We start from the raw sequence: 16623 nt of genomic DNA on the forward strand, positions 1-16623 counted from the left end.
TTGCCTTTTAATACGCAAATCAACAATTAATTCCTTAAAGGCCCCATGGCATGAAAATTTCACTTTATGAGATTTTTTAACATTAATATGAGTTCCCCCAGCCTGCCTATGGTCCCCCAGTGGCTAGAAATGGTGATAGGTGTAAACCGAGCCCTGGGTATCCTGCTCTGCCTTTGAGAAAAAGAAAGCTCAGATGGGCCAATCTGGAATCTTCTCCTTATGAGGTCATAAGGGGAAAGGTTACCTCCCCTTTCTCTGCTTTGCCCGCCCAGAGAATTTGGCCCACCCATGAGAGAGAGACAACATGGCTTTCAGATGAGCAAAGTTGCAGTGGGTCAAGACCCCCCGCCTCTCTCCCCCTTAATAGCTACAGACACAGAAATGGCACATACTAAGGAAAGCTCATTGTGGGACTGGCTATAATGGCTGTAATTCTGCACCAAAGCTGAATTTCAGTATTAGGGGACCTCTAAGGTCTATATAAAAACTTCCAAAGAGCACCGTCATAGAACATTTAACTATAAGGCATTGGAAACTAGCAATGGCTATAAATGCTGTGATGCTGTACATCACAAATGTCTATGACGTAGTATCTGTCCCTATTTAAATAAACATGAAATGAAAAAAAAAAAATTTCTTTCCTAACTATTTTACTCACTCTGTGAAAAAAGCAAAGAAGCAGTGTTTTTGTTGTTAGTACTTTTCTAAAAGCATCAGGGTCAGTTTACCCAAACACTGGAGGTTAATTGAAATTGTCCTGAAAGATTTCATTTCGAAATATTCAACAGCAACTTCATTTCTCAGGAACAGTGTCCTTGCTACCCAAGATAATAATCCTCACCATGAATAGTTTTCTCTGGTAGAAGATGTCGTAATTCCAATGGAAACTGTTGGTAATGGTCAGAGGATTTTATTGTGATGGAGGCAGACATCTGAGATGCAAATTTAAAAACCAATCAAAACTCACATCTGCATGTACACCCCTCACGGGAAGTGAGAAAATGTTTTGTATGTTATGTGACCCGTCCCCTTTAAATAAATATGAAATGTGTGTCATTTCTTATCTGGGAAACAGAAAAAATACATGATACAATCACCCTATTGTTTGCAACTAGCTAAACTGTACTGTCATTCATGCACAATCAGACAGAATGCACATTTTTAGCATTAGCTTCACATTCCTATTACATTAGAATGATATAATTTACTGTGTGTGTGTGTGTGTGTGTGTCTGTGTGTGTGTGAGAGATGGATGTAAATATATATATATAGATGTGTCTCTGGCTGCAACTGTATCTGTGGCCGCCTGTCATGGCTCTGTGCTGATATGGGACAGGATGAAGGTGACTGAGGATGACAGGCAGCCAAATGCCTTTTCACCTGCAGCTGATTTCTGAACGCAAAATGCCCCGGTTTAGACAAATGGGAACGGGACGCAGCAATTACGTCGCAGCTGACCTTCAGCCCATCTGTGATGGAGCTGTCACACGCTTCATGCTTGGCCCCTTTTACCTTCTCACAGTCCCACTGTTTCCACCTTTTTTATAGAGTCCCAAGGCAAAACATTTGGTCTGATTCTTAGTTAAGTAATCAAATTCAGAGGCTTGCTCATTTAGTGGATAGATTTTTTTGTTAGTGGATTTTCCCCTTAGAAAATAGGGTACTTCATGACAAATTTTGCCTGATGATTTTTCAATTGTTTTCATCTATTATGGGGAGACAGGCCTCTTTATCACTCTGCACTTCCTGGGAACATTACTGGGAACATTTCCTAGACAGACAAGGTAAAATGCAGTTAATAAATTCTGCATGTAATGATTAAATTTAAATACAGAGGTCAAGAGCCCTCATTATTTGCACTAAAATATTAAAAGATTGTTAATATTTTATGCGGCCAAATATGCAGCACTGAATTCGTTTCAAAAGAAAAATGTTTGCACAGAATAGACTTTTGGGGCCAAGCATGTAAAGTGAGAAACTTTTATCCTGGAGCTGAATTGTTAATTTGTCCATGCAGAGCCTTGTTGCTCCCACGTGACTCAGTCTGTGACTCATTGAATCATGAAAGATAACAAAAACAAGTGGTGTGACCGCATTATTTCTTACCTGAATATCCCTACACAGACTGCTTTTCATTTTATTCTCACACTGGCTTCAGACCAGGTCTTTTTATGTGGATATAAAGCACTTAAAATGCACTCACTTTAAGTAGAAATCAATGATTTCATAGAAATGTGTGTTCCTCTCGTCTCTCTATCAGACATTCAGTTCAAAAGGTAATACATTTCCTGTGTGTGTGACCAGAAAGACGAATTCTCCTCACTTGTATGCAAGTAAATATAAACTGTTATGATACTACAGCTATTGTGTCAATTTCTTCCATTTTATCAAAGAGGATAAAAACATTTTATAGAAATATCTGCTAGTTGCTAGCTAGACATGCCTCCACTCAAAAAAAAAAAGGAAGATAGCTAATTTAGCTTGCTAATGTTAGGACTGATTCCCATTTGATACTACTTTTGCTGCATTCACCTCATAACCTACCTAATCTCAAGCAGGAGAGTGGGTAAAAATGTTCACGACAGCTGGAATTACAAGTCAACAAGGGATATTCTCATAGGTGAAAAGAAATATCACTTTGAAAAAAAAATCCTACTTTGCATGGCTGCATGTAAACGGGAATATTAGTGGAATGTTCATTTTCATCAGCCATGTAAAAAGCTTTGGAGGAATATTGTCTTTTTATAGAATAAGGGCAAAAACCTGAATATTTTGTGCATGTATTTCAACACTGGCTGATTCATTCACAGTTCCTGCATACTCATGTTTTGGTTGTTACACTTTGAACAAACCTCTTTATATATAGTCTAATCCGGGATTGCTCCGTTGGCACCAGAAATTCCACCGATGTCCTTTATGTTGTAATTCTAAACTCCGGTGGATTTCTGAGGACTATGGTTAACTGCTCCTCAGATCTCTGCAGGGTAAATCCAGACAGCTAGCTAGACTATCTGGCCAGTCTGAGTTATCTGTTGCACGACTAAAACAACTTTTGAACGTACATACGTTCCACTAAAAAAAGTTTGTTCCCGAGGCTATTTTGCAGTGGCACCGTGGCTCTATCCGGGGCTCAGCACCGACCAAGACGATTGTGGTTAGTTTCAAGAAATGCCAATAAACCATGCCGGAATGCTGTGTAGACTAGCCAGACCCTTTTTTGCAGCACTGCGGAGGAAGGTCTGGCAATGCAAGACTACTTTATATACAGTCTGGTACAAACAAGGGGGTCTAACTAGGGTAAACGGTCCCGTTGTTGCAAGGACAAATGACCAGCAACAGCTGACATCAAGACTCTGAAATCCTGACATAGAGTGAGCAACGTTTGGAATCCCAGAGTAATTTAGGGAGTGCTCAAAACACAGATTGTACTAAGTGACGGCTAACTGCATTGCACCCGAGCTGGAGTGGTTTTAACTTTTGTGGCTGAAGTAATATTATGATTTTTAGTGCCAATCTAATTACCAGTACAAACATTGTCAGCCGGTACCAAAATTCTACACCACCTGGAGAACACTATATTATTATTATTATTATTATTATTATTATTATTATTATTATTATTATTACCTTTATTCATTCAGGGAGGGCCATTGAGAGCAAGCTCTCTTTTCCAATGACGCCCTGATTACAGCACGAATAAAAGGTAAAAAAACAATCTCAAGAAATTATAGTACAAATAAATATTCTGATCATAAAACAATACCCAAATTACAATTTGTAAATATAACAAAAACAGGTGAGAATCACTGGTGTAGTTAATAAGAGGGCTATTAAAAACAAGAGCAGTCCCTATGTAACACATTTTCAATATAGGGTGCGTTATTGCAGAAAATACCTTAAAGCTATAGTGCGTAGTTTCGGTCTCCCCCATGAGGTTGTAATGACAACAACACTGTCGGTGCATCCACATGACGCAAGCCACCCCCACCTCTCCTCCACGCAGTTTCTAACATGGAGGATTAAAACACATGATGGACTCTTCAGAAGAGGTAATTGTCTTGTAAGTTGTATGTCCTCTTAGTCTCCAAAGCTGACTGTTGTCCTTTCTCAGCGGTGATGTAAAACACATCACTGGAACTTCTGCGCGCGATACTGAGAAATACAGAGTTTTGTAGAGCTTAAATTTGGCAATGAATGTAACGGACGTTCATTAATATAAAATAGTTGTGCACTATAGCTTTAAATGTATTATTTTTGCAATTTATCATTGCTATTTTGACCAAATAGGTATAGAAGTCAGAACTACAACTAAAGATACATATGTCTTGATCTTCTTAGCAAAAAGATTTCACTTTGACTTTAAACTTTATTTACAGAAAGTCATAGGAAAGAGTCCAGACTGTTTTCTGTCATCTCAGACAACTTGACTGGCTTAAAGTCAGTATCCAATAGACTAATATATCAGTTTAAACCTGCTAATTACTATACAATCACCTCTCAATCACACTCATTCACTCTTGCTGATCAATTACACAGAAGACAGATGAACCCCATGCGTCTCTAGCGGCACAACACATCTGCTTTCCATCAGCACACCAGAGAGATTGTGGAAATAAAATCCAATTCTGCTGTGCTTCTGTTCATCGCTTGCATACATTGGTAGGACAAGTCACGCATGGATAGCAGCAGGGCGAGTCTCTTCTCCAGCCTGATTAGTTGTGCTCCAGAAATGTGGAGAGTGACAAGCTAATCGCAGCCATGGCGGCGAGGAACTGGAGGGACTGATCGATGATCCGCGGGATCGGCGACAGCATGAGATGCACGGCTTCATCCAGCACAATGTCAAGATGAAGCATGCAAGACACGCATGGACAGGTTGTCAGACATTTTAACCCGCTTCTATATCCAATGACACCATTAAGATGGAACAGTTGCATTACTTTTATAAACCTCCATCTGTGATCACCGGTATTTTTTTCTATGGAACATTGCATGAAAAAGGTCAAAACTGCATTAGGAAACTTGGTATTTTGTGCCATTATTCTACTTCAGGATTCAAAGAATCCTCTATTATCCCCGAGGGGCAATTTGATTTACAGCCAGCAGTACCACACACCAGACAAGCAATATAAGAATCACAAAAACACAGGGAGACAGTAAAAACAACAAATGAAGCATAACATAAACAATAAATAATAAAACATAAAACTATATACCTTACTTTGTTTAAAAGGCCAATGGCAGTTGGGATGAATTCATTTTTGAGCCTATTGGTCGTGCAAGTAGGCAGATGCTATCTGCGGCCAGACGGAAGCAACTTCATTTCATTAAAAAGAATTGAGAAAATGTTATTGAGAAAAAAATTAGAAACATTTGCGTAAAGTCAACCATGTCCCATTGGGTGTTCTGCCAGGAAGCACTTTTACACCTTAGACATTTGCATTTTACACCTTTATGGTCCAGACTCAAACTCCGACTGGCTGCACTTGAACCTTGCCCTTGATAATGAGCTGTGAAACTCATTTGCTCATTGGGCCATTTCATGTGTTGCCTTTTCTCATTGGTTATTTAGCCTAATGGGCAGCAGGTCAAACTTCTACTTGTATGATTACTTGATGTAACCGTATTTTATTTCATTAATTAACCACAGTACTACTTACATATGATGATAAACAAAGAGACCCCCACAATAAACTTCAAGGCATTTGATTGAAGATTTCTCATGACAGAGAATTAAATGTACACTATGAAAATGAAAATTGTGCTGCAGTTATTATCATTAACCATTATTAATGATATTATATCAAGGACATTTGTGTTTTGAGTCTTATTTTTGTACTTTTGGCCAGTTTTATATTTTATCAAACATCCTCACTGCTGGGATCAGAATACATGGCAAAACTACCTTTAATTTGGTAAGTGCAACTTCAAAAGGCTGAAAGTATTTTTTTGTTTATGTACTGGTAACATGCTTAGCTAATGACTATTGCAGTGCAGATGATAAAGAAGTGTGCATAAAGGGACATTGTAAATATCCAGATCATTGCATTGTATGATGCAATTCCCGTCTGACTTCAACTGAATCAAGACTGCCAAATCATAGTTCAGATAACAATAGGTGACTCTAAAATCAAATTGTGGTCTGCTGCAGCTATCATGTTATCAAGGTATATTTCATGATTAATTGATTGTGACTTATTCTAAATATTAAGACATATTAAGATACACTCTGGGGTCATAATAGCTATCCCCCTCATCCTTTTAGTTTCCCCCAGTTTTCATATTATTTCAATCTCCAGAGAATGAAACAGCGCCCCCCCTGGGTTTTAATGGCTAGCAGTGGTCAGCCTTTGTGGTCAAACATGGTATTGCACTCTAAAAATCGACGCAATCACGAGGAGTCTGCCAAAGAGACGCCAGGTGAAACTGATTAAAAAATCGTCACTGTATTGCCTTTGCGAAACGGAATGGACGGGACTCTGGGAAGAAATTGTGTATCGAAATGTAAAGAAAGTTAGTTCTACTCACGCCTCACACAACAAACAATAGAAAGTTAACAGCACATTTTAAATTAAACAATCTGGAAAGGTAATGTTAGCTCGTTTTCTAGTGTTGCTAATATCAGCTTCTGTGAGGCTAGCTAGCAAGCTAGCAGGGATGGAGTTTTGTCAACAAACTAAATTAAACTAAATTGCCGTCACAGCAAAAGCAGCGGGACATTATACCGATATGGACACTTCACCTCCACGAAAGGAAGGAGAATGGACGTAAAATAAGGTAAGCCAGATACTTCTGGAGATGCCTCTGTCCGTCTGTTATGTGTCTCTTTGCTGACTGGTAACGTTCCTGGTTGTGAAAGTATTTAACCCCTGGCTGTGCTAAATGTGCAGTGCTAGGCAGCGCCGGCCCGAGCCTTTTGGGGGCCCTAAGCAGAATTTGATTTGGGGGCCCCCCCTCCCACCACGCGGAGTCACCTGTGCTTGACGATTATTGACACATATGTCACGCTATAATGTTACATTATAAATGAATACAGTGAGGTTATGTATTAATACAGTGACGGTTTATGAACTACTGTCCCCCCCGGGGCACAGATGCATAAGGACCCTCCCCCCCCCCCTATTCTATTTGTGCAAAAGTGGATGCAAACGGCGACATGGGGTCTGGGGTGTTCCCCAGAAAATTTTGAATTTGGTAGATGTGATTTCCTGTATTCTGGTGCATTTTGGGGATGGTCAGCTAGAGAAGGGCAATACCTAAATTTGTTCAGATTCATAGCCTTTTGCTTTTTGATTTATTAAGGTAGTGACTTCACCCAACTACTTGGGCTTCAGGGCCAAACAATACTGACATACTCTGTGTTATTAGGAAGTAGGGCTGGGCGATATGGCCTCAAAAAAATCCCTGATTTTTTCACAAAGAATCTGATTCATGATTTAAATCGATCTCCCCCCCCGACTTAAAATTAATCTGCAGATGACAAATGACAAGATCTCACATACACTCACTCACACACACACACACACACACACACACACACGGGCATGTATACCATTATGATTATTCATTCCAATTTTATGTAAATATTGGTTTGAGTGTTTTCCCTATCATTGTATTGGGGGGGCGCCCTCTGTGAAAGAGTGAAAAAATGATATAATGCTATATATTGAACAAATTACCGGTATATAATAATGTTATATATTCAACAACCACTAAACGGATGCGTGAGATAAAGCTGTTTTCACACATACAGGTAATTCACTTCTCGTTAAAAGTTCAATTCATTTTAACTTTAGTCGCGCAACCTTGCTCCTGTTTTCACCTGTTGCTGAGTAACGTACATTAACATGCCATGGTCTCATGAGTGTAGCATACCTGTAGCAAGCTCCATCGTAGTAACTAAAAATAAAAACAAACGTCGAAGAGGAGCTCCGTGCTACAGAGTGCCGATTGCTAGTTGTTGTAAGCCGCTACAGACCTCCGTCACAGCTCGTTCGTATCAGCGGCTTTTAGCTAGTAGATGTGTTGAGCCGCATCAGAGTTCTTCAACACCGGGTCCGGTGCTCCATGGTGCTCCGTTAGGTAGGCGGTAGTTCAGTAATCCGAAAATAGGTGACTTTGAGCCGGGTACAGAGCACAATGAGCTGCCGGTCATTTTGGCGGATATTACGGTTAAGTAAGTAATGAAACAAGTAGTTAAGAAAATAACTGTTAGTCGCTGCCATGTTGTTTGTGTATCACTATGGCAAACGCGCGGGGGGAGGGCTGGGCCCATTCGGAACTACGGGAGCCCAGATGGGACCGTCGGCGAATGTTAAGAGGGAAAAACAACACTCGGTTGGGGGCCCCCTAGTGGCCAGGGGGCCCCAAGCAGCCGCTTAGTTCGCTTATGCCTCGGGCCGGCTCTGGTGCTTGGTTTGCCTATACTAAAGCTGTTGTGTTGTTGCTAATGTCTACAGACAGAGAGAGTAGTGACAGAGCCTGGAGGGCTTTGAATCATTAGGGCTTTCGTCCCTTTTGCATTTCTTGGTTGTTAGTCACCTGTTGAATTGTGTGAGATGTGAATGAGCCTGTGCAGGTCTGCTAGCTTTGAGGACCTTTGTCATCCCGGATTTGTTTTTGAGTTGTGCTGTATAAGGAGTCATTAACTTTATGTATTCATGTATTTGATACATGTATTGATACTTTTTGATGTGGTCGTAACTTTAAAATCTGCAAATACTTTTTGTGTTCAATCTTTTTAGTATTCCGGACTGATCTGTATCTCTTAGCTTTGTAGTGTTTTTATGTATTTATTTTACATTTTTGTATGTTTAGAAGATCATTTGTAAGTCATGTGTCTATGATATGTGCATCTATGATTCGCCATCTTGAAGTACATTATATGAATGTTATGTGTTTTTGTGTCCACCAAAATAAAACAATAGTACCTGATCTAAAGATGACCTGTTTGACTTGGTTTCTAAACCTAGTCACTAGTATAATTAGTTTTAGAATGAATTTAACTGGCCCCTCTAAAAGACCAGGTGGTCCCAGTCTAGCCCTTGGTTTAAATGGACTAGAACCACCACTGAAGACACAGTTAAACTTATTGTTATGTAGCAAACCCTACAACAATCAGAACAACAAATATCCTTTTACAGTTGTAGTCTTTGATCACTGGTCAAACTTTATTTTCACGTCATCTGTTTTATATATATTTGATCAAAGAGAATGCAGTCTGCTATATCGATTGTAACATCTATTTTTTTAGGTTTGGGATATCCTTTAAATCTGTAATAGTATTATTCCCTTTTTACCACCATCTTTTTAACAGAGTTGAGTTTAGAGTTCATTAGTATATTGACGACGTTTCATTCCGGGGTTGTTCAGGTGCCGCTGGAAATTGCGCCGGATGACCCTCATTTCGGCCGGATTTCAGTCTTTCTTTGTGTTGGCATTCTTAACTCCGGTGGATTTATGAGGATTGTGGTTAACTGCTCCTCAGATCTCTTCAGGGTAAATCCAGACAGCTAGCTAGACTATCTGTCCAATCTGAGTTTTCTGTTGCACGACTAAAACAACTTTTGAACTTACACATGTTCCACCGAAACAAGTTCCTTCCCGAGGCTATGTTGCGACAATGTTGCTCAGCCGCCCAAGACTATTATGGTTGGTTGAAAGAAATTCCAATAAACCAGAGCATGTTTTTTTTCCCATCCCGGAATGCTGTGTGGACTAGCCAGACCCTCCTCCGCAGCACTGTGGAGGAAGGTCTGGCAATGCGAGACTAGAGCCACATTAACCAGCTCTGACTGGGGGATCCCGATACGTTCCCGGGCCAGGGTGGAGATATCATCTAATCTATAATTTTGTTTGTTTTGATTAAAGTTTTTACATCAATGAGTGAAACAATTATAAACAGTAGCACTACAAGTTGTCTTAGCTATTAAAGCAAGAGTTTGACATTTTTTGTTTTAATCATGCTTAGATGAGAAGATCGATACCACTCTCATTTCTGTCTGTTGAATATAAAGCCAGAACAAAAATATTAGCATAAAGACTGAAAACCGTATGCAAGAGCTAGCCTGCCTATGTCCAAAGGTAACAAATCCAGCCTACCTCAAATGCACACTCAATTAGTGTAAAAACAACAATTCACCTTTGCGTTCCGGTAGGGCTGGGCGATATGGACAATGTTGGGGAAAGTTCACTTTCTACATGAACTACTTCAAATTTCAGTTCACAAATTTTAAAATGAACTAGTTCAGTTCATAGTTCATACTTCAAAATTTTTAACTAAGTTCACTGTTCCAAAAATGAACTAGCTCATAGTTCTTTTTTTTTTCCATATGTTGCTTCAGTTCAATGTGCCGTTTCAGGTTTGCTGTGGATGTGACTGAAGTGCAGATTTTCTTTTTGAAAGCCGGCGGGCAAAGTTTGCACAGAAATGTCAGATTTTTCTCATCCTCACCGACCTTGTCATAAAACTCGTTTAAATGATCATACGAGGCCTCCTTGCTGCTTCGTTGACTCCATGCTGCTGTCGCCTCCACGCCGCTTTTTGTTTTGATGACTCATGCGGTGGTATGACACTGGTGGCTGGTGTTGCCAGATTGGGTGGTTTTTCCGCTAACGTTCATCAGGCAGTAATACAGTACGTTCAGTTCACGTTTGCCAACACTGGATATGGAGAAAATCCGAGATCATGATATTCTAGACCAAATACGTCGATGTTGATATTGCGACGATATTGTAGGGTTGACAATTGGTGCTTTCACAAAATATTATTTACAATTAATTAAATAAATAATCATCAATGATGTGGACATATTGACTAAGTGGTTAAAGGCAAATAATAGTATAGCTGTATATACAGTCTGGTCAATTCAGAAAACGACATCACTTTACTGTAATGCAGCCTTTAAAACCAGGAAAAGACAACACTTAAGCCATATTACGATATTAAGATATCCAAAATCTAAGACGATATCTAGTCTCCTATCACCATATTGATATATTGCCCAGCCCTATATGCCAGACTATTTGTTGGCCAGGACCAGTAACTTCCTGGAGTTTCTGCCGGTTGTCTGCCAACCAGTCCCAACCATGAAATTTTGATTGTTATTCTTTAGTTTGGAAATATGTCAAAGATTATTGTGCGGGAGAAGGTGAGAGCCTTTTGGACTCAGTGCAAGGTTATGTCTATTTCCTGTTATACCGAACTTGTAAGTGTAGTAGTTTGTTAATTTTTTTGCCAGCACTCTCTAATCTGCTCCTGTTTGAGAGTTTGGGCATGCTACCTCCCAGACATGACAAAATCTCAGGAAAATACATTAATTTGCCCAATATACATGTCAGCTGATATACCTTGGCTGAGACTGACAGCGTATGAGGATAGACTAATGAGATGCAGAAAAGGCTGCAGGACTCTCTGCTTGTGGACGTGCGCTGTAACAACTGTTTACTCCGGAACATAATTCCTGATATAAAGCAGAGCCACACTTGATGTACGGGGCTACTTTGTCCTTCCCTGCCCGTCCTGCTTCAGATGAATTTACACGCTCTGAGTGATTTCCACACTAAACACTTTCTCGTCTCTTGTCAGGACGGATTTAGACAATGTTCCTCCGACTATATTCATTTCTTTCTAATCGTCTTTCCTCACCTGTCCTTGTATTACCTGTCCCCTACCCATCTCTCCCTCCTTCCTCCGCTCTCCCTCTTCACCCTCCCTCCCTCTCTCTCTCGGCTGAGTGACTTGTTGAGATGGACGTAATGAGACAGGTCCATGCAGGGAGGGAGATGGAGGCAGTACCACGAAGGAGTGCCGCTGTAAACAAGGTGAAAAATAATCAGGTGAGGGTGGACTGCAGCTCTCTGAGGGCCCGCTGCAGCCACCGGCGCAGCAGCCAGCACAGCCATGCAACAATACATCACTTTCTCCTTAGAAATGACTTTTTTACCTTCAGTCAGCTCTCATTAGCTCCCTCACAGTTCAGCCTTTTTTTGTTTATTTGCTTTTATGCCTGTCTTGATTTAGCACTGACTCGGCTTATTACCTTTTTGCTCTCAACCAATTTGATTATTGCTGTAAATCATTTCTACATCTCAGTCTGTGACCTGTGCAAGTGTAAATTCCAGGTTTAGTGTTTAAGATGGCAAGGTGTCTTAATTGCTTCTGCTTGGTACTGCTAAAAAAATCATTAACATTTACAAAAGATTGACGGATGTATTATTTATATCTAAGTTAGCGATCTTTAAACATTTACGGTGCATTCCATCCTTGGCATCTTCTGATTGTCAGATAAATCTCTCGGTTGGTTTTTTAAATTATATAATCTAATCATTTTTATAACTAAAAATGCTCAAAGAAGTTTGGTTCAGGACTTGTTAGAGAGCAGGAAAATATCCTTGGTATGGTAAACACTTTTTGCACATCCAGCAGACATTAGCATTCATTTAAAACCGATATCTTCACACCAGATGAATGTAAGTCTTATACATATTTGTCTTGAATGTATATGTATTCATTCCCTTTTTAACAATGACTACTATGATGATTATAATAATTATAGAACTTTATTTCTATAACACAATAATATAACACACAAAAAGCAAAGAATCATGACAAAATAAAACGATAAAAGAAGGGCAAATACAATAAAATAGGAAAAAGTCAACTCAAAAAGATAAGAGGGGATAAAGTCATTGTTAAAAACAAGCTCTATTTCTGGTCTCCACCAATTCCTGAGGTAAATATCTGTCTGTTTATCGGCTAAATGCTCCACCATGTTTACCAGCAAGTCACTAACTTTGTTTGTCTACGGTTTGGTGCTGAGCTGGTAGTGTATAGTGTTTTTATCTGAGCTTTAATGCTGGATAAAATGCCTATTATTTTTGCTTAAGTACTTGAGTAAATGTACATTCCACAACTGCATAAAAAAATATGGATTAGAGTAGTTTTAGTAATACAATAATAGACATGGCTTGTTGCCATGTTTTACTAAAAAAAAACAATATACCCATGTGAAAAGATAGCAGTGTGGAACGTTATCAAATGTTTTCAAAGTTAAGGCATTATCTTTAACCTGCAGTCTTAAATTTGTCAGATTATTTTAACCTTGGTGTTATTTATATTCATCAATTTGAATTAAAGCCAAACCATTTATTTTCACATGCTTCAACATGAGAACTTATTTTGAAATTGAGAACCACGCCCTGTGAACAACAAATACAACCGAAGAGAACAAAATGAAGTAATTTGTGATTGGTCATTTCAAGCTACAGTCACATGTTAACTTGTATGAGCACCAGAGCGAGGGGAAACAAATCCAATTCTAGGTGTGAGTTTATAAACAGGACGGCCAGTTTGGCACTTCCTTGTCTTCCCCGTGTCGGAGGGCAGTGGTGGTCTGACCAGGCTGTGGTTCAGATCCGATGGTTTAATCGCACAGCGAGGCGTGCAGATGCAGCCCTGAACCGCAGTGGCGAATGACCTGCCCTAATGGCCCCCAAAGGCAAATAAAACTGGCTGGTGGGCAGCCTTTCAACTAGCAAACCCATTTGCTAGTTGAACGGGCGCCTGGATAGCTCACCTGGTTGAACGTGCGCCTCATGCACTAAGGCTCAGTCCTTGACCGGGTTGAGCGTGCGCCCCATGCACTAAGGCTCAGTCCTTGATGCAGTGGCCACAGGTTCAATTCTGAACTGCGGCCCTTTGCTGCATGTCATGCCCCCTCTCTCTCCCCTTCCACATCTTCAGCTGTCCTATATAATAAATGCCACAAAAACAAAATCTTTAAAAAAAAAAGTGCGTTTTTGTTTCATTGCCTTCATCGATGGAACATTTCTTATTTTTTTCAAGAAGGCAAGTAGTTGTGAGCGGCCCCTGGAAAATAATACTGAGGGGATCCTATCTGAACAACAGTTCAACAGGTTGTCCAATGAAGATAAATAGAGCCCAATTGTCCCCTGTAGTTTTTGACCAGTCAGTGGTTCCATAGAGTGATCCCAAGCATGTCATTTTGCAACTAGACCTTTTTAAAAAGAAAATATAAAAAAAAAAATTATTTTCTAATACAATGTTAAACAGACACAGGTAGAAGCGATTCGCAGTAACAACAACCACCACTAACGGCAAGCAGTCGACACTTGTGGTGGCTAAGCCCATAGGAATAGCTCTATTAGAGTGTCTGGATCAAATGTGCTTTATGGTTGATTGCATGGCTTTAGTGCTTTACTGCCGTATTTGTCGCTTGTTTAAACGGCTTCAAATGTAGCGACCTGTGGATGTTTGTACTGTATGTGGGGGGTATTTTCTTCGGTATTGATTTTACTTGGTTGGTAGGTGTTTGGTTATATCTCCACATGGTGATGATGAGGTGGTTGTTTTGACTTGTAGACTGATTGATCTAATGTTATTTAGGGATGTTACAGCCTTTGCTCAGTTTGTAGGCTTTAAACCGCTATATTACTGATCCGTTTCTTGCAATCTCTGACAAAATACAAAGTGTGTGTGTGTGTGTGTGTGTGTGAGAGATCTTAGTCTTCTTGCTACGTTTTAATTAGTTATAAAGGGTTTCAGTGTCATTCATTCATTCATATTTAGTTGTTTATAAATCTGTAGGTTGTTGTATTAGCTGCACATTTTATATTTTTTTTTTAATGTCAGATTTGAATAATGTTCACTGGCCCTTAGAAATAAACAACAAAATATCACACTTCCTGTTAATTTAACAGGTAAGGTCTTTTGTGTTGCTTGTTTTCTGCACTTTGATCACACTTGATCTAATGTGTGTTTAGGAAACTGTAAACCATGCTAGGAGTACCATGAGAATGCAAAGTGTATTGCATTGAAGCATTACAATCTCTTTAGAAACATTTGGTCTTCAAATGTTGTTTATTTCACCAAACAGCAGTCAGAGCAACACTCCTTTTTGATATATTTTTTTCATAAATCCTCCACACAAATGGAGTGAATTCAAAGGATGCATCTGCATTCATCTTATTAAAATGAAGCTTCTTCCATGTCTTATTTGGAGATCAGACTCCACCATATATTTGTCTTTTGAGATGATCTCTGTGTCAGATAAGGCGAACATAGTCATAAATTGTTGCAGTGACTTGGCTGATAGACATGGCAGACTTCGACCAATCAAAGTGTGTCATTCAACCTCATGGCATCAACACCAAATGTTTTCAGTTTTATCAATCAAGTAAAGCTGGGCTTTACCCGTCTTAAAGAGAAGGTGAGTGTTTAGGTAGAGCTTGGCAATATATCGATATTATATCAATCGTGATATGAGACTAGATATCGTCTTAGATTTTGGGTATCGTAATATCACATAAGTGTAAGTAAAGTGATTAGAGGTCGACCGATAGTGGATTTTACCGATAGCTAGTTTGGGCCGTATTTGCCGATAACCGATTAATCGACCGATAGTATTTAGAATTGATACTGGATAAAAAACAAACCTGACACTCCAAGTAAAACAGTGCTGAACTTTATTATAAAAATAAAAAAAACTGTATTGAACCATGAAAACATGCTAAATGAAATAAATATCAATTTTGAAGTCAATAAAAGACATTCATTCAAACTGAAACAAAAAGTGATAAATAACAAAAACGTTAAACTGTCGGTTTAGAACGGTAACCGACAATCTCTGACCTGGAGGGATTGATCTTTCCCGCTATATACTCGTTGTTCTCGCTTGGATGCCCATATAAGGCGTAATGTGTGACGGACCTGCCTTCCCATTGGCTGAAAACATAAACAAAGGCATCATGGGAGATTCCCTTGTCGGTAGCACCTACTGTCTATGGGTAGCACGGAGTTAGCGGCAGAAATGACCGAAAACGTGATGAATTATGGACATCAAGTGGATAAATCTTGGATGTAACCGTTTGGATTTAATGCTCAACACCCCCGAAAAAGGGCACAAGTTCCAGGCTGGATAGAAAATCACCTGTAAAGGCTAGAAAGACCCTCTAGAGGCCGCTATTGTAACGCATGATGCCAGCAGACCCTTCTAAGCTCTCGCGTACTGTGTAATGAATTACAGCGCGCACATCTCAGCCGCTCCAGCAACGGACGCAACCAGGAAAAACTATCGGTATGGATTTTTGCCGTATACATAGTTCCACCAATCAACTATCGGTGCCGATTAATCGGTCTACCTTTTAAAAGTGATGTCATTTTCTGAACTTACCAGACTGATGTAACTGTTGTTTTATTTGCCTTTACCCACTTAGTCATTATATCCACATTACTGATGATTATTTATCAAAAATCTCATTGTGTAAATATTTTGTGAAAGCACCAATATCGTTGCTGTATCTATATCGAGGTATTTGGTCAAAAATTTCGTGAGATTTGATTTTCTCCATATCGCCCAGCCCTATGTTTAGGTACACAGTAGAGCTGGCCTGTAAATATTGATGATTTGAATAATCAGTCGAGAAGCCTCCGCGTCCAAACTCATTCTGTTATTTGAAAAACTGTACTTTTTAAAATTGGTGTCCTTGTGTACAACAAGCAACATAGGATAACAGCATGGCAGGCTATACACGGTTTCTGTTCGCTGCTCCAATGCCCTCTGCTCCGGTACCGAATGCTAGAGAAGTCGGCTAAACTAGTTT

The 16623-nt window shown here is 39.6% G+C and overlaps 1 long non-coding RNA gene across 7 annotated transcripts in view; it reads left to right on the top strand.

The window, feature by feature from the left end:
• Window positions 1–6392: 6392 nt before the first annotated feature.
• LOC114549897 (uncharacterized) overlaps window positions 6393–16623 on the top strand; it is a 116330-nt gene continuing 106099 nt past the window's right edge. For all 7 annotated transcript variants that reach the window (XR_003691609.1, XR_003691608.1, XR_003691610.1 and 4 more), the window contains exons 1-2: window positions 6393–6588; window positions 6704–6777. This is a non-coding gene — a long non-coding RNA (uncharacterized LOC114549897). The remainder of the gene's footprint in view (window positions 6589–6703; window positions 6778–16623) is intronic.

The sequence above is a fragment of the Perca flavescens genome, chromosome 23, assembly GCF_004354835.1.
Source record: "Perca flavescens isolate YP-PL-M2 chromosome 23, PFLA_1.0, whole genome shotgun sequence".
NCBI lineage: Eukaryota > Metazoa > Chordata > Actinopteri > Perciformes > Percidae > Perca > Perca flavescens.